This window comes from Pogona vitticeps, chromosome 5 (assembly GCF_051106095.1).
Source record: "Pogona vitticeps strain Pit_001003342236 chromosome 5, PviZW2.1, whole genome shotgun sequence".
Classification (NCBI taxonomy): domain Eukaryota; kingdom Metazoa; phylum Chordata; class Lepidosauria; order Squamata; family Agamidae; genus Pogona; species Pogona vitticeps.
In genome coordinates, this window is record NC_135787.1 from 149,279,239 (window position 1) to 149,297,767 (window position 18,529).

General features: G+C 37.7%; 1 protein-coding gene across 13 annotated transcripts in view; it reads left to right on the forward strand.

The window, feature by feature from the left end:
• Positions 1-18,529, forward strand: part of SYT1 (synaptotagmin 1) — a 375,109-nt gene that overhangs the window by 14,243 nt on the left and 342,337 nt on the right. For 2 of the 13 annotated variants that reach the window (XM_073000335.2, XM_078376950.1), the window contains exon 1: positions 1-18,529. This exon is cut by the window's right edge and continues 23,135 nt beyond it. The exons of the other annotated variants lie outside the window; for them this stretch is intronic. The gene's annotated coding sequence lies outside the window, so the exon portion shown is untranslated. 13 annotated transcript variants of the gene reach the window in all.

Here is an 18,529-nt window from a genome sequence, read left to right on the forward strand (position 1 = left end):
TAGCTCCATGCCCTTCTTTTTTCCCTTTTTCACCTAAGATATAATCAGATTGTATATGGTTTCGGCTCTCCCACCTGAGTTCATGAATGTCAACATGTGGCAGTAGTAGCAGTTCAAAAAGCAGAATGCAGAAGCTTATGTGAGGCAAACAAAAAGAAGTGTGGAGAGGGATCCTTTCTTCTGTGGAGATTCCTAATAGAACGTGACCGGAGCTGGTGCTAGTGCTGGGTAGAGCTGATCTGAACTGCAGTAGGTTGAGAGATGCCTGACTATGTGACAGGAGTACTCGGGGGAAAGACTAAGGCAATTAGATGAGGACATATAGTTTATTGTATTGCGTGTATCTTGACAAATGTGGAAGCACATGTGAGTTGGGGGTAACTGGGAGGAGCATTCTGGTATACACTTTTGCAAATTAATTTTTGTCATTCATTCTAGGAAGGGTGGATTTGATTTAATCAAATTTAAATCACCATTTAAATCAATCACAATTTAAATAAAAATTGGTTTTTAATGATTTAATCAAAAATGATTTTTTAAATTTAAATCATGATTTAATTTGTTTCTTTTTATTGGATTTCAATCCACCCTGATTCTAGGACCCTCCACCTTTCATTCTCTTTAAAGATATAGAAAACTGTGATTCAGTTCACATATATTCTAAAGTTCAACCAATCTGTTTTCCTATGCTAGTCAGTAACATTCCAGTCAATGTTGTAGCTTTTGTTTGGCATAGAAATGTGTAAATGGGTTGTCATGTCATGCTTTCATTAGATATACTAGGATGGATATAATACCAGGCCAAAATGGCAAAGGCATACTCTTCATTAACAAAATAAGGTTACTATCTTTTGAATTACCATTGCAATACAATTATATGAAGGGCCTGTTATATATGTTTCCCAGCAGAAGTACTTCTATTATCAGCTTTACAAGCCAGAACAATTTGGTGTTCATAAGTCAATCTTCCAGTATTATCAATTATACGTACTGTATACTATATGCTGGAACACAAGTGTTAGATACAAATAAAAATGTAACTCCACAGTAAGTGCTTGTTCCTACAGTGGTAATATTTTAGAATTTTTAAATTTAGTACATTTCAGGAAAGATATGTGGTCTGATTTTCAATATTGTACAAAGCTAATTGATTGATCTAATACTATGATTCAGAGTGAATTAGTGGTACTGGCCATGAGCTTAATGTACTTTAGAAAGGGTACAGATGAGTGTGCATAGAATAAGTCTGTTGAGGTCTATAAAGCTACAATAGGTAAATGAGATGTTCCTTCTACAGCGCTGGGGATAAATGATGAGTAGGGAATTATACAGCCCTTATGCCCCGCTTGTGACCTTCTGAGGACATCTGGCTAGCCACTATTTGATACGATTACAGATTAGACGCATCTTGGGCTGATTGAAACAAGTAGTCCTTGTGCACAAAGAGGATAAAAACCAGGGTCTGTATCTAGTAAAGGTATTAGCAAACTATTGGAGACTGTTGGGTCAAATCGCAACTCATTCATCTAAGAGAAAGTGATTCAGTGAAGGCTAGTGTAACTTTTCTTTTACCCTGTTTCCCCAAAAATAAGACCTAGCCTGAAAATAAGACCTAGTGTGATTTTTCAGGATGCTCTTAATATAAGCCCTATCCCCAAAATAAGCCCCAGTTAAGTGAAACCCCTCCCTCCACCATTGTGCAGCAACCAGAAGAAGATCACATGACTGTATTTTAATACATGTAGATTGTTGTACATGAAAAAAATCTCATGAAAATAAGCCCTAGTGCCTTTTTTTTTTGGAACAAAAATTAATATAAGACCCTGTCTTATTTTCGGGGAAACATGGTACTACCAACTTCTGTTTGCCTCCAAACAATTGTAATCCTGATTTGTTTGTCCTTCTCTGGTAAATTAGAGCACGGGATAGTTTTTTTTTTCAGGATGTGAGGTTGCAAATTCTTTTTTGTTTTGTTTTTGTTTTTTGTCAGTTCTGGAAAGCTTTCGTACATTTGTGGGACTGACCGTTGTACTGTATATTTCTTAAAAATATGGTTGAGGGAAAACATGTTGCTGTCTTGCAAGAACTAGCAAACATAGTAGCCTTGCATGGACTGTTTTTCTCTTTTTGTTCAATCAGCCTGTCCTTTTGCATTTACTCTGCTTGTGTGTATATACTGCCATATTTAGTGCAAAATGGAAAACAAGAGCAACTAAAGGGGGGAAGTGCTCATTCTTGTATTGGAAGTGAGAATTTTTGCAGGGTTGGAATATTTAGCTGTGTCATGACAGCTAATCTCAAAGAAAACCAGTGAGATTTCTCCATATCCTTTGTATGAAACAAACTAAGTATCTACTATTAGGCATAGTCATATGTGAAACTGTGTTGTACACTGATAGTGGGCCGGTGAGTACTAGTTGTTGTAAGACTGCTGTGTCCATCTCCTGGGTTAGGAATTAAAGCAGGCATCGGGTACATATGGCTCTCCAGATGTTTTGGATTATGGTTCCTACAGTCCTTTACCATTGCTGGGTAGAGAGGGGCTGATGGTAACTGAAACTCAAAACACTTGAAGGGCTGAGGTTTCTACAGCTCTCCTCAAGGCACATATTAATGCAACCGTTGTCCTTAAATGCTAAGAGGGAAAACTAGTTGGAGGTGAGGTTTGATCCTAAGTTCCTGTCTCTGTTTTAAATTTAAATTGCCTCATCATACCGTGTTAGCAGAATCATATCACAAAAACCAGTGAGATGCTGTTTGGTATTGTACAAATTATAGCAAAGGGAAGGTGACTTGCTAAAAGCAACAGCACTAAATACCTAGGTCTTGAAACTCCCACATGCTGTGAACATTTTAAAAACAGAATGGCACTCTTGGCAGATTGGCCTAGGCTTCTTGGAACTGAAGTTCAAAACAACTGAAAAGCCAAAAACAGTCCCCTGGGGCTTTCCTGAATTAGATGGAATCAAGCACATGAAACAGGCCAGTTCTTATCTCACATCTGCTTTTGTACCTTGGAACTTATTCACAATATTTGTGTCCACCGTTTTCTCCAAAGTGGTCTAAGATGGTTAACATAAAATAGTCCAGTTATTTTTTTATAAACATTTTATTAGTTTTTCAATCTATCTACATTAGTTTGTGCTTGTCAAACATCGTGTTACATATTTTGCTTACAATTATTTGTTTTTTACATCTCAGTGTCTTCCCAGTTATCCCCCAAATTCCAAACATCTTTCAAACATTCAAACCATTCATATACATATTTTGATATATAATATGGCTATTATCATAACACTACTTTCATAATATACAATATTCTCAAGCCTTCTAATAGCATTCTTATTAAAGGTAGTTCCAGATCCATACTCCAGCTTTATATCTAGTTTAGTTTACCTAAAATGAAAGACCACCATATTACATCTTTATCCTGATTAGGGCTCCCTTATTTCAGTTTAATTCTACTTTTTAATATAAAGAATACAGTATACCCTTTTACAATTCTCGATGTTAAATATATATATGTTTTCCAACATTAAGGGGCCACTTCTCGTTTTCCCCTTTTTCATCTTTCTAAGTAATTCCCTCTCTCATTTCCCTATTTTCACTTCGTGTTTTTGTGTCTCTAAGCATTATGCCATCTTTCATGCCCTCTGAAACTATTTTGTGCATCTGGTTTATGTCCACTATCTCTTTAAGCACTTGGTCTATCTTCGATGGATTTTCCAGGCTTTTTTTGGTTAATTTTACTATTTTTGTCCCCTTGTCTTCCCTTAGTACTCTCCTCTGGTCCAAAATTGACATTTCTTCTAGGTTGATTTCCTCCAGCTCCTCTTTTGATTGGCATACATCATCTGGCACATTTCCTTCTTCGTTGTTTCCAATTGCTTGTTGACTATAATTTTCCCGATGTTGATTGGATAATTTTGCCTCTTGGTAGTGGGATCTCACTATTTCTAGTATTGTTTGAAGAGTAGATTTTGTTTCCTCCCAAAATTGTCCTTGTGCCATTCTGTTCCAGATGCCCACAAACTTAAGCCAAAGTTCAAGGCCCCCAAGTCTCACAGTCCAGTTCGATGTAGAATGCAATGGTTGTATCCGCGGCCTGATGCCCTAATTTCCACGGGTTTATGCCAGCTAGTCAGTTTGGCTAAATAGGCTTGGACCAAAATTCAGAAGCACCAAGTCTTACAGTTCAATTCTGTGTTTTTAGCCATGTCCTGGTAGCCTAATTCCCACATTTCTGCATCAGCAAAAACTGAGATTCCAAGTCTCTGGAGATAGTTTCAAAAGGTTCACTTTGGGCCAAGGTACCATTTAAAGAAAAATCCACTTTAGGGTTAATTTTATCCAGCCGGGCATAAAAAAATCAAAGAGAAATGAACAGGAATGTTCAAGGTCAGTGTTTCTAGGCGTTATGCCAAAAGAGTTCAGGTAGACAAAACATGAGTCGAAACTTGTCTAGTAATAACTTATGAGAAAATCCCCAAATTATAATGTTCTTAAAGTATTTTTAAATGTATTTGAATGAGTAGTTAATTCCAATTAATCTTCATAATATTTTTTAATATCAACTATCCTCTCTCCAGATTATCTGCCGCTAATAATTCATGAGAGTGATAGACAGTTCTTTTTCCTATATATAGGAATTGTATTGTCCAAGGGTAATCACAAGCAATTAGTTATCTCACCCGTAGTAACGTTGATGTTGTATCGCTTGATTGTTGTTCTCATTAGTCGGCTGCCGACGACTTGCAAGCAAAGATTTGCTTGTTTCTGCCGGTTGGCTGATTAGGGAGTTTCCTGGATCAAACAGAGGTGACCGCCGTCTCCCCCGTGATCAACAGGCTTCCCCCCCAGTTCACCACCTCTCCGGGGTGGTTCCGACACCGTATGATGTCCCAAGCAGGTCAAAATTTCAGCCCAGGGGACAGAGCTCTGTCCTCCTGCTGCTGTCTAGTCGCGGCGTCAAGCCGGAAGTCCTAATAGTCCAGTTATTTTTATAATAACAAGGTGAGGCACGTTTGCCATGGAAATGGTGCAAGAAACCATTCACAAAACTTCAGGGAGGCCGTGGCTTTGAGTTGAACCCAGTCCAAACATATATCCATACACCCAATTGGCTGTCATGATGGTGGTGTGAAAACACATGTGGCCCTTTTTGGTCTTGTTCATCCAATTCCCAATTTTGAACCAATCAGTTGTTCCATATCCAGTTCTAACTGTTGCTTCCTGTCCCACATATTGATTTCTCAGGAGATGGATAAGGTGGTCAGGCACTCCCATTTCTTTAAGGATTTGCCATAGTTTGCTGTGGTCCTCACCAGTCAAAGGCTTTTGCATAGTCAATGAAGCAGATGTTTTTCTGGAACTCTCTGGCTTTCTCCATAATCCAGCGTATGTTAGCAATTTGGTCTCTAGTTCCTCTACCTCTTCGGAATTCAGCTTGTACTTCTAGGAGTTCTCGGTCCACATACTGCTGAAGCCTACCTTGGAGGATATTGAGCATAACCTTGCTAGCATGTGAAATGAGTGCAATTGTACCGTAGTTGGAGCATTCTTTGGCACTGCCCTTCTTTGGGATTAGGATGTAGACTGATCTTTTCCAATCCTCTGGCCACTGCTGAGTTTTCCAAACTTGCTGGCATATTGAGTGTAGCACCTTAACAGCGTCATCTTTTAAGATTTTAAATAGTTCAAGTGGAATGCCATCACCTCCACTGGCCTTCTTGTTAGCCATGCTTTCTAAGGCCCACTTGACTTCACTCTCCAGGATATTTGGCTCAAGGTCAGCAACCACACTGGTCAGCAACCACATCTTTCTGGTATAATTCCTCTGTGTTTTCTTGCCACCTCTTCTTGATGTCTTCTACTTCTGTGAGGTCCCTCCCATTTTTGTCTTTTATTGTGTCCATCTTTGCGCAAAATGTTCCTTTAATATCTCCAATTTTTTTGAACAGATCTCTGGTTTTTCCCTTTCTATTCTTTTCCTCTATATCTTTGCACTGTTCATTTAAGAAGGCCCTCTTGTCTCTCCTTGCTATTCTTTGGAATCTGCATTCAATTTTCTGTAATTTCCCTATCTCCCTTGCATTTTGTTTCCCTTCTCTTCTCTGCTATTTGTAAGGCTTTGTTGAACAGCCACTTTGCTTTCTTGCATTTCCTTTTCTTTGGGATGTACAATGTTACGAGCCTCTGTCCAAAGTTCTTCAGGCACTCTGTCCACCAAATCTAGTTCCTTAAATCTGTTCTTCACTTCCACTGTGTATTCATAAGGGATTTGGTGTAGATTGGACAGCCTCGTTGGACAGCCACTTTGCTTTCTTACATTTCTTTTTCTTTGTGATGGTTTTTGTTGCTGCCTCCTGTACAATGTTACGAGCCTCTATCCAAAGTTCTTCAGGCACTCTGTCCACCAAATCGCGTTCCTTAAATCTGTTCTTCACTTCCACTGTGTATTCACAAGGGATTTGGTTTAGATTATACCTGACTAGCCCAGTGGTTTTTCCTACTCTCTTCAGTTTAAGCTTGAATTTTGCTATGAGAAGCTGATGATCAGAGCCACAATCAGCTCCAGGTCTTGTTTTTGCTTACTGTATAGAGTTTCTCCATCTTTGGCTGCAGAGACTATAATCAATCTGATTATGGTATTGCCCATCTGGTGATGTCCATGTGTAGAGTCGCCTCTTGTGTTGTTGGAAAAGAGTGTTTGTGATGACCAGTTTGTTCTCTCCACAAAACTCTATTAGCCTTTGCCCTGCTTTGTTTTGAACTTCAAGGCCAAACTTACCTGTTGTTCCTTTTATCTCTTGACTCCCTACTTTAGCATTCCAGTCCCCTGTACTGAAAAGAACATCTTTCTTTGGTGTCAGTTCTAGAAGGTGTTGTAAGTCTTCATAGAATTGGTCAGTTTCAGCCTCTTCAGCATCGGTGGTTGGTGAATAAATTACGATTACTCTGATGTTGAATGGTCTGCCTTGGATTCGTATTGAAATCATTATATCATTTTTGAGATTGTATCCCAGTACAGCTTTTCCTACTCTTTTGTTGACTATGAGGGCTATTCCATTTCTTCTACAGGATTCTTGCCCACAATAGTAGATGTGATAATTGTCTGAATTGAATTCGCCCATTCCTGTCCATTTTAGTTCACTGATGCCCAGAATGTCAATGTCTATTCTTGCCATCTCCTGTTTGACCACATCCAGCTTACCAAGGTTCATAGATCTTACATTCCAGGTTCCTATGCAGTATTTTTCTTTGCAGTATCAGACTTTCCTTTCGCTTCCAGGCACGTCCGCAGCAGAGCGTCCTTTTGGCTTTGGCCCAACCACTTCATTAGCTCTAGAGCTACTTGTACTTTTCCTCCGCTCTTCCTCAGTAGCATGTTGGACACCTTCCAACCTGGGGTGCTCATCTTCTAGCGTCATATCTTTTAACCCTTTTCTGTCCATGGGGTATTCTTGGCAAAGATACTGGAGTGGCTTGCCAGTTCCTGCTCCAGGTGGATCGCGTTTAGTCTGAACTTTCCACTATGTCCGTCTTGGGTGTCCCTGGATGGCATAGCCCATAGCTTCTCTGAATTATTCAAGCCCCTTCACCATGACAAGGCAGCAATCTATGAAGGGGTATAAGAATGCTAAGCAACTTTCACCATGTGAAAAAACAGTTGCCTGGTGATGTAGGGCAACCAGATAGTTGGCTTTTAGCTGGTGCAAACCATGAAAACAGTCAATTGTATCATAATCTTGTCATCCCAGAGATAAATCTCACTGAGTTTAGTGCTATCTTATTCCCAGGTCAATGGATGTAGGAGCATAGTCTCAGTTAGATAGACTCCTTTTTTTTGCAGGCACAATATGGTCATGAATCATAGACCTCAAGCCAGAGATCCTGCACCAGTTCTCTCCTCTCTCCTTTCAGGATTCCTGGTTTGAGAAGGGATCTGCAAATATTTGAAGCCATTAGGGCGATTGGAGCAAGCAAATCCCTTTTACAGACTGAATTTTACAGACCAATAAACACTGTTGGTTTTCATAACACATCACCTTATATTCACGACATCTCAGTTCTTTAAATGGCAACAGACTATGATGTTAGAACCTAGAGGTGTGAAAGTACATTTGAATGTAGGACCAGAGGCGAAATTTTTTTTAAAAAATCGTGTAAATATAAAGCAAGGGAAAACTGGCTGTGGAGAGAATAAGGAACAAAATGTATTTGAGATGTATATTTATCTTAAACTCAGTAGTTCTTTCAAAGGCTTGTATATCCTCACATTTGACATTATTAGGCAAAGTGTTTGATTAGGATGGTCTAGCAGGACCGTTCAGTATAGCTTGTAAAAAACCATCACAGCAAAATGGTTATCCTTGTTGATAACATCTGCTTCTAAAATTTCTCATCATTTCTGGACTCTTTCAGATGAATCCTGTGTCTTGGTACTTAAGCAAATCTTTCATAAACCAGAAAGCAGCTATACATAAATGAAGAGCAGGAAGTCCTAATATCTGTCAGACTGTCAGAGCAATTTATTATTGCTCGTAACTCCATTTTGCAGATTCTTTCACAGTTTCAATCAGACATTCTTGCTAAGTATTTTCAGATGTGAATATTTGGCAGAGAACTGTTGAACTCACACCTGGAGACTAGAGCTTAAGATTGAACTGTAAACTGAGCAGATAAACTCCTCTTTCCTTCCTACCCCATTATCCATATCAAGGGCCAATGCTTATTGGATGGGGTTGTACTATAATTTTTTGTTACAGTTTCCTGTTTGACTATCACTATTACCTATTTAGATTTTCTTTCAGAGTATTACAGTAAATGAATCACTTGATTCAAATAAACAACATTTGACCCACCGATTGAAGTACTACATGTATAATGCAGAAAACACTGATGCATTTTGCTATTTCTAAATAGTTTTTCCTGAGATGGTGGACACTTTTTCTGAGGTACTAGAAACTCAAATACAACCTATTTAAAGTGTTCCCAGGTGAGAACTGCTACTGTAGGTGACCATTTTTGTAGATGTTTGTGATTTTTGCATTTTTTTGCTTGTGACCCTATGATGCCTGGCAAAATATTCTTAAAATCCACAATTTTGCTACAAATGCCAGTTATATGTAGTTCACCCTTTCTCTTTCCCTGTGATACATAGTGCATGAATAAGAAGAATTTATAGAGTAGCACTTGTGCTTTCAAGTGTAGAAGGAATAGATGATCTTAAGATTTCTTTCAGCTTAAGGCTCTTCTGTGACATTATCAACCTTTGAAAAAGTCAGTCTTCCCTAGATCTGAATAGACCATGTGTTGCTTGTGCTTCATAGACCCAGTATTGGCATTTGGACAAATATTTTGAAATGTGGTCTTGTTAAGGAGTGTGTGTATGTGTTGGGGTTGGTGCTTTTTTGAGTGTGAAGGTGAGATGAACAGTGTATTCTTAGCAAAGCTTAGGACAAGAGCAATAATGAGATAAACACCTATCATTTCATATTTGATCAGGGAGCCCACATTTCTGATTTTTCCTATTCATCATTTGCTCTTTCAAGAACAAGATGTTTCTTTCCAGATGGCTCCTGTGTATGCAAGGATGGGGATACACGGCTCAATCTGTTCAGCAGCAGGCTTCCTCCTGAAAGGCATTTTTATGCGCTGGCGATGCTAGCCTTTTCACTGTGGTTCAATAGCCCATCCCTTTGCAAATCTGCTCATTATGGTGCTTTTATTTCCAGCTACAAAGGCTTCGGAGTTGCATCCGTTCAAAGATGATGATAATACTGTTCTAAGGGTCAGCCAATAAGGAGAGCACAAATTCAGAGGCGCCTGGCGCATTCCCATAGAGGAGGACTTCGTTACCATTTGCAAACATGCTCCTGCCAGAGTATGATTGTGACTCCAAGCTTTCTTTTGAAATTGTGGCCAATTTATTCTTATTGTGTTGTGGCTGCAAATGTTTTTGAATTCTGGCAAAACCAGAAAAATTTAAAATGAATTAAAATGGCTATGACTTTTAATATGTGGACTAAATAATGTTTGGGGATGTGCTTTAAAAATGAATAATTCAACATATTGTCAAAAAGATATGAATCTGCAGTTGAACACATAAAACAGCAAATGTTTTTTACATAGGTAAGACTATCTTAAAAACTAGAACATCGAGGACTGGTCTGCTCTCTACACTCCTTGTCTGTAATTTATCTTCCCTGAAAATTGTCTGTGACTTTAATTCCATTCTTACATCAAGTATTTAGCACGTTACCATATTTCAAGAACAATCAATGTATTAGATCAAATGGTTATCACATCAGATAACATAGCAGGGACTAGGGGTCCTGCATGAAAAATATTTCCATTGCTCATGTACTCTTGGCACTTCAAAGAGTGATGTTGGCCGTGTTCCTATTCTTTGTTATTATCAACAGACCTAGAGCATTCAGGCTTTCAGTTTTGTTGCTTGCTCTCTTAATGGTTTTTATTTAAAAACAAAAATGAGAGGCTTGGAGTCCCTTTAACTGGTAAAGCCACTCCTTAAATATCTCCCTTACCTTGAAAACCCTGTTAGGGTTACTATTGGTCAGTTCCGACTTGACAGCCCGTAACAACAGTAGGAAGAGCTGAAAGCTCCTAGATTCAATCCCTCTTTTGACTTCAGGAAAACATTGATATTTTAGAGGAGTTGGCATCTTGGGTTCTACTACGATCTAAGAAAGAGCAGCTTATTTTGTTCATTTTATGTTGAGCAGAAGATAATAATCCCTAACATGGGGTTTCTACAATAGGTTGCGGGGATTATTCAATTTCTGTTTTTTTTCAAAGAGGAAATTAGCCAATATCTTTTAAAGTTTTGCTGATTTTTTTTTAAACTGTGGGAACTGGGTGACTTACATGTGCACAATAAGAACTGAAATTTAATAGTGTTTTCATAGAAATGCAGTGCAATTCTATGCCTGTTTACTCAGAACAAGTGTGTTCAGAGGGGCTGGTCCCAGAAAGTATGGGCAAGATACAAACTGAGATGGTCTAAGGGCTCTTTAATATTTCCTGTAAATGAAACAGAGATCTAAATGTTTAACATATACATAAAGCACACTGATTTATTACCAGTCTTAGAAGGAGATGCCAAAATATTTGTATAATGCAAATATTAATAAATCTGAGAACAGCCAGGGGTGCGTCCAGGATATCTCCAGGTTCCTTCTCTGCCTAATGGTAGGGGTAGCTGTCTAAGCTAAGTAACCATCCCATTTTGTGGCAATAAATTCCATGTTTTATGGGTTCAAGGTGCAAAAATTGCCTCTTTTTGTTTATCCCAAATTGTTGCCAGTTGCTTTCTTTAGCTGATCTGAAGTTAGAACACATGAAAAATACTTTTTTTTCCTCTGCACACATTTTGTATTTTATTCAAAATTCTATGCATGTTGGCCATACCTTGGTGAATTGGATGGGTGCATCAGAGTAGGGGCAGTTTCAAAAATCTTTATCTGTGGCTAGGAAGAGATTGCTTCTGGCAAGGTGGGTAGAATTAGTGTTCTCTGCACAGCTAGCTGAGGATCCATTTGATCTTCAGGAATGCCAGGCACTTTTTATGTCATTACAGCTTCTTCTGAGCAGTGGGATTTAGATCCATTCTGCATTGCTCATTGGAGGATAGGGATCTCTTTTCAGTGAAGCACTTGTATTTTAAAGTCTAACAAATTTTATCTCATAAAGTGTCCTTAACTGGCTTCAGCCGCTGTGCTTAATTGTATCTGATAGGTGCTTCATTTAGTGTCCTGGGATTTAATTGTTTTCCTGACCCTCATTTGTGTATGTTTGCGTAGGATTGCTGGCACTCCTCAAACAACAAATAAAAACTGATTTGCATAGAATACAGAATATTCATCAATAAACTCTCCTGAGAATCTTTTAGTGCTAGCATTTGTTGTAACGTAGTGGGAAAAACAAAAATGAAACTGATAATCAGGTATTTATTTCTTCTTGTTTGTACTGTACTTGTATTTTTACAAACTTTATGAAGTCTGGCTTTACTGAAAGAACTTGGTGTCTGTTCTTTTTGTAGAAAATCAGGAAATCAATCAATCATGTAGTTTTACAAACTTTAAGTCTGGCTTTACTGAAAGAACTTGGTGTCTGTTCTTTTTGTAGAAAATTGGGAAATCAATCAATCAGTCAGTCAATACTGGGGACCCAAGTTTGAGAACAGCTGGGGACCCAAGTTTGAGAACCACTGATCTGGAGTGTCATATATTGACAACCTCTAATATAAATAATCAACCATTTTAGTATCAGTGTCCACCCAGAGAGTGTCAGTGCATGTCTTTTTGTATGGAACAATTCTGCTAACATGAGAGTTCTCTCCCCAGTCTACCAACACAATTGTAAATTATTTTTCTGTTCTTCTTTGGATACTGCTTGGAAATACAGTGGTGTCTCGACTTACGAACTTAATTGGTTCCAGAAGATGGGCATAAGTCAAAATGGTAGTAAGTCGAAGCAACATTTCCCATTGAAATGCATTGAAAAGCAAATAATTGTTCCGGCTGAAGGGGAAAAAATCACCAAACAAAAAATCACTGCAAAATTCATTGGAAACGTGATTAATCCCTTCCAGCCGAAGGGGGGCGGGGGAAAGAGAAAAGCAATCAAGCGTGCAAGACCCATCGGAAATGTACAGAGAACAAAAGGACCATGTGGGAAATGCACAGAAAACAAACGGAGCAGTTCAGAAATGCACAGAGAACAAAGGGGCAGTTCGGAAATGTTTCCTTTTGAACAAAGGAAAAAGCAAGGGAAGCATGCAAGACCCATTGGTATTGGGGAAAAAACCCCAAAAGCAACGCCCCCCAAGACGCAATAGAAATGGTGAAAAAAAACAACAAAAAAACAAACAACCCCCCAAGACCCATCGGAAATGGGAAGGGGAAAAAACAAACCCCCCCAGACCCATCAGAAATTGGGGGGGTGGACCAAAAAACAAACAAACCTCACAAGACCCATCACAGCACAGAAACATAACCCCTCCAGCTCAAAACCACACTGCAAAAACACTCAGAACAGTTTTTAAAAGGCAGAAAACAGCACCTTACCTTACCAGGTAGCCTTCTCCAATCACACACTCTAAGTGCTGGGGCAAAAGAGCTACAAAGAAGCAGCCTCGTCACCACCTACAATTAGAATTTTGAATTTCCCGCCTTTTCCTCCTGCCTTTTTCTGCTCGTAACTGGAAGCTCTGGCTCCAAGTTGAAGCAAAATTTTGCAAGGGGAGCTGGTCGTAACTCGAAATGGTCATAAATAGGGATGTTTGTAAGTTGAGGCACCACTGTAAATCTGTTCATATGGGAAGACTTAAGACTGTATTAGGAGCTTGGCCAAAACTGGTGAGAGCTTCTGTCTCAGTTCAATTTTTTGCATTCACTCATTTCATAGAAAAACTTCCATATGGTCTATATGTACGTTTCAATACTATAAGAATTTATTTATCTAAGTTTCTAATTGGGCAGAGATGGATGCAAAGTATCAGTCCATTTACCAAAGTAAATTACATGTGTTGTATCTGAGCAATGTAAGATTCTGCAATAACAGCATGTAAATAATTTTTCTTTAAAGAAAACTCACTTGATTAGTAATAGCAATTAGTCCTTAAGATGAACACTGCATGATAATTTCAAGAATCATAAATACCTATCCATGGCTGTGACAACAAGGCTACATCAGCATGACTGCAATGAGAACAGAATTTATGCATAAATATAAATTTTAGCAATTATTTTATTAATGAATATTAAATAATCTAGCTGCACTTGGATAAATGCAAAGTCGTCTTTACTGAATCATTTGTTGGTATGATTTAATTGAAATTTTCAAATTAATCTGTTTTCAATAAATATGTAAATTAAGACCACACCATGGCCTTGTTTGTTGCTGAGCCCCATTGCAAAACATGCTAATAGTCTAATTATTTCAAAAACTCATTCTTTTAAGTGGGACTAGCTCCAAGTAAGTGTGTCTAAGATTGTAGTGAAAGTTGTAAATTGCCTATAAGGTGCAAAACCGCATGCCTTAACTCTCCAAAAGATGTTTCTCAGTGTCATTGGTGTTTTTCCTTTTTGGTTCAGAGTAGGAATGTAAATTTTTGCTTTTCTTCTTTTCTCATGAAAGAACAGGAAATCACAATATTTTTCTCTTTTCCTGTTAGATGGTGAGATATTTTTCTGGCAGTTTTGGTAAACAGTCTCACACTTGTAAGAACTATTCTTTGCAGAAGTTGTATGACTTTGTACAAATTTTGCAAAGCTATGGGTAGTTCCCACCTTAACACAAGGGCATTCAAAAGTAAAAAGCATAGAATGGATTGTTTGTATCTTACTGATCAATCAGCCAACCTGTTTGTGCTTGTTTTGTGTTTATATTTTGCTTCACAATGGGAAAGAACAGTTTTATAAAGAGCCAAGTTGTGCAATGTGGAAACTTAAAGGAAAAAAAACTCACTCATTCTCTTGTTCTCATGATGAATAGGAAATGAAAAATCTCAGAGTGGTTAACAAGCTGTCAACAAGTAACAAGGAGGATAATATTTGCCATATTGAGATAACAATATTTCTTGCCATAACTTTTTAAATGCCAGTTAATGAATTAAGAATTTATCACATCCCTAATCCTGAGTCAGACCATTGTTCATCTGGCAGAAACTGTCCAGACTTTAAGACAAAAGTATTGTTCAGGAGATGCCATCAAGTAAACCTGGGAAGTATATATTCAAGGCTCAAGTTAACAACGCTTCCTTTAGAATAATTTTTTTATGAGCAACTCTTTTTTCTTTGCTGCCTTTTTTCTTCAGAAATCACAACAATTGTTATGCTAGCTTCATTCTGTTGTTCCCAAGAGTGGGGTGAATACATTGTTGGGACTTTCCACAGCCTTAGATGGTACAACATACGTAGTTTGTGGTCAGAATATGTGACTGCCCCTCTTTGAAATTTTTTGAGGGTCCTAATTTGGTCTACAATCTTACACTTGTTACATGTAATTTTTTGTTTTCTATATGACTGGTTTGGATGTATGCTCTTCTTAGTTTCGTAATAGCTAAATATAGGGAATGTATAGTTTCTACTTAACATATTCTTGATTCCCCAAATTACTGCTTGAAACAAACGTGTGTATGTTTTTATTTTGCTCACAAAATAAAAATAGGTTGTTGGGAGGTTTTGGGGTTTGCTTGCTTGGTTGTTTGTTTGGTTGTTTGTTTGGAATTAAAAGCCAGTTAATGAAGACCCATCTTAATTAATTAATACTTTAGATTTTCACTGGAGCTTCTTGTGTATAAGATACAGTATAGTCTTGCACTTCTGAAGGTGACAGCCTTGACTCCAAAGCAATTTCTTGAAGAGAAAAGTTCAAAGTAGCATTTGGGGGGGGGTAGTGCTCCAAACACACCATTCAGTCTATATTTTCATGTGGAGTAAGATATGCTATGTAGATGCTAAGTGTCTTTTGCTTAATGCGAGTCCAGCTTCACAAGTGAGATGCTGAAGTTTCAAGGGTGATGCAAATTATTCTTTAATTCTTCTTGGTTGTTATTTGAATATTAGTGATTTTTTTTAAAGGTAAAACTTTAAGACTAGTGTCTGATCCCTGCTCTCTGGTCCTCATACTGTACTCCACTGCTGAGTATGGCTAGGCTAGCATGTTCTCTGTAGTGGATCTGTATTTCTAGGATGCCTTCTCTAGGGAAATCAATATTGTTGTCCCTCTGTTGACCACTAGGAAAGTAACAAATCAAGAAATGTACCTCATGCATCCATTTGATGCATGAGGTAAAGTTGTTGATATCTGAAACATATTTTGCAAATGATATGTTATTTTGCAAGAACAAAAATATAGGCCTCTATATCTAGATGTTTGTTGTTTTTATACCTGCGGGTATAACACTGTGAGAACTGCCACAAGTTAAGACGTTAGTATCTTAATTTGCATCAGTTTGCTAATATGGTTTACACTAACTGTGTTATGCTAGTGTAAAAATAAGCCAGCAACAGGATTTTGCCTTTTTTATATACTCGGCATAAGAAATGTACTTATATTTTGTCATTTTGCTTAGTAGAAATGTACTTAGGAGCAGTCTCTTACTCTTTCAGTATCTATGGTTCACTTTGTATGCACGGATATTCAACAGGAAATTAAATTCTGTCAGACTTTTGAGTAAACATGTAGGATCATATTGCTAATGTCAACTTAAAAGACTTCTATGAAATATGATTATTGAAAGGTATATTATTGGTAAATGACTGGTCTTGCTGAACTATGTAATCATTTGAAAAGAAAAGCTTGCTAAACAGAAAAGTTGTGAACCTGGTTTATTATACAAGAACACGTCCTCCATGGTCACAGAACAACTGTCACAGTACAATCGCCATTGCAATAGAAGAACTCACCGGCACACATTTTCAACACAATTATTTATTCTGACTGAACAGCTGTTGCCCCTAGTTATGTTGACCTATTTGAAAAGCTTGACAGCAAGCTTTGCTTTATGCACTATTTAATAGGCAGAGTAGAAATATTAATGATAAAGAGCTCAAGCGTTGCTTCCAGAATATTTGACATTCAGTGCTTCGCTTACAAGTCTTTTTACTGTAACCTCACAATGTAACTAATAGGCATGTGTGGAGGTAAACATTTCAGTTCCACATCTTCAGCATTGCCAGTGCCAAATACTCTGTCTGTGAGTAAAAATAATGCAACAGGTCTCTCTGTGTCCTTAGTTATTTCATTTTAGACAGCAATGACAGGCCACTATGGCTGAGGAAAGCCTGACATCTATGATTCACAGCAATATTTTAAATGGTAATGTAGCATGTGAAGAAAATCTGGCCAACTAGCGTAGCCTACTTAGAATTTACAGAAGCTAACGTAAATATCAGGATCAGCCCTAGATATTCTGCCGGCTGTGGTGAAGAAAGAAATACCATAGTTCCTAAAGCAAGGCATGTTATTTTGGCTCCTGAAGCAGGTCTGAGGAAGTGGACTTGCCAATGAAAGCTCACATTAGACTATAGCAGTTAGTTTTTAAGGTGCCACAACATTTTTGTTTCTTTATTATGTATTTTTCTTTCATTTTTGCCTGGAGCAGGTAGTCCCACATCTCCTTTCCACCTTAAAAATGCATTACTAATTAACCAGTTACTGTGCTATTTTGCTCTTCTTCCAGGACATCCAATATTTCCTGCCTGATGTAGCCATCTCAGAACTCCCAAGGGCCTACCTCATGGCAGTCTCAATAAAAAAAATATTTTGGTAGATTTTATTTGTCCCCATACCCATGCTAACAGGATTTTTTAAAGTGACATTAGCATGAGTTGCTAGGCAAAATACTCAGTCTGACATGAAACATTAAATGTATGTTTATTTTGTTTTCATTTTCTTTCATTAAACTGAATAACCATTTTGTAGTTCAAAGTGGCTTAATGTCTGGCCTCTGGATAATACTGAGAAACAAACCACAGCAAACTTACAGTTTGTATACAATACATGGATGTTAACAGAGCATGCCAACATTTCTTTTTATTACAAATCCCAGAATTCATTGGTTTCTTATTGCCTGGGACTCCTTAAAGGCATGTTTCTGATACTGAAGCCTGACTTTTCAGACAGGATATAGGCTAAAGAAGCCCCCAACAGCCTGAATCTCTTAGCTAGAAAAGTACCATCTTGTTTAATAATCAGTAGCTTATTCTGCTTTTATGCATTTTATTTTGTTTTTTTCTATTTATATCGAGACACTAGTTTTTTCTGTTTTCTCTGTATATCACTTAATCTACATTTCCCCCCAAAGAACACATTTATTATTTTAGATTTATTGAAGCATCATTTAGGTTTTATGCATGACCTGATACAAATATATATCTTTTTGCAAAATATTCCATTAATTAATTGATAACAATTAATAAAAGCACTTCCTTTAATTGCACAACAGGTGAAACGCAAAAGGATTGAAATTAATTAAAGGACATTTTGCTCAACCATTAGGGAAATTTCCATAGCGGCTGCAATTTAAATGAGTTTATAGAAATAGATAACTATTTTCTACAATAACAGCAATTTTGAGAGAAAATGAATATGAAAATACTGTTTTTGAAAGACAGTGTGTCAGTCCTTTTGAGGTAAAAATAATGGCTGTAATTTTTACAAATAACTCAGAAAAATAGAAATCTAAGCAGAATAACCGAGCCCAGTCCAGAGTTAACTGAATATTTTAAAAAATATATAACTAGCATCGTTTCTAGCAATTTGCATTGGATTAAGGACTGAATTGCTATTTGCATTTGGCAGTGGAGAACCATGGGCCTGATTGATACTAATTTACGTGTGTGATGGCATGCTGAATTGATGTACATGCTTTTGGATCTGTTCTGTATGTGAAGCAGCTGTCTTCTATTTCTGTTGTTCCTATCATCCCATGTACAGCCTGATAGATGAGATAGATCTGGTTTATCCCATGTGTTCTCCATTTGTCAAAGGGCTTGCT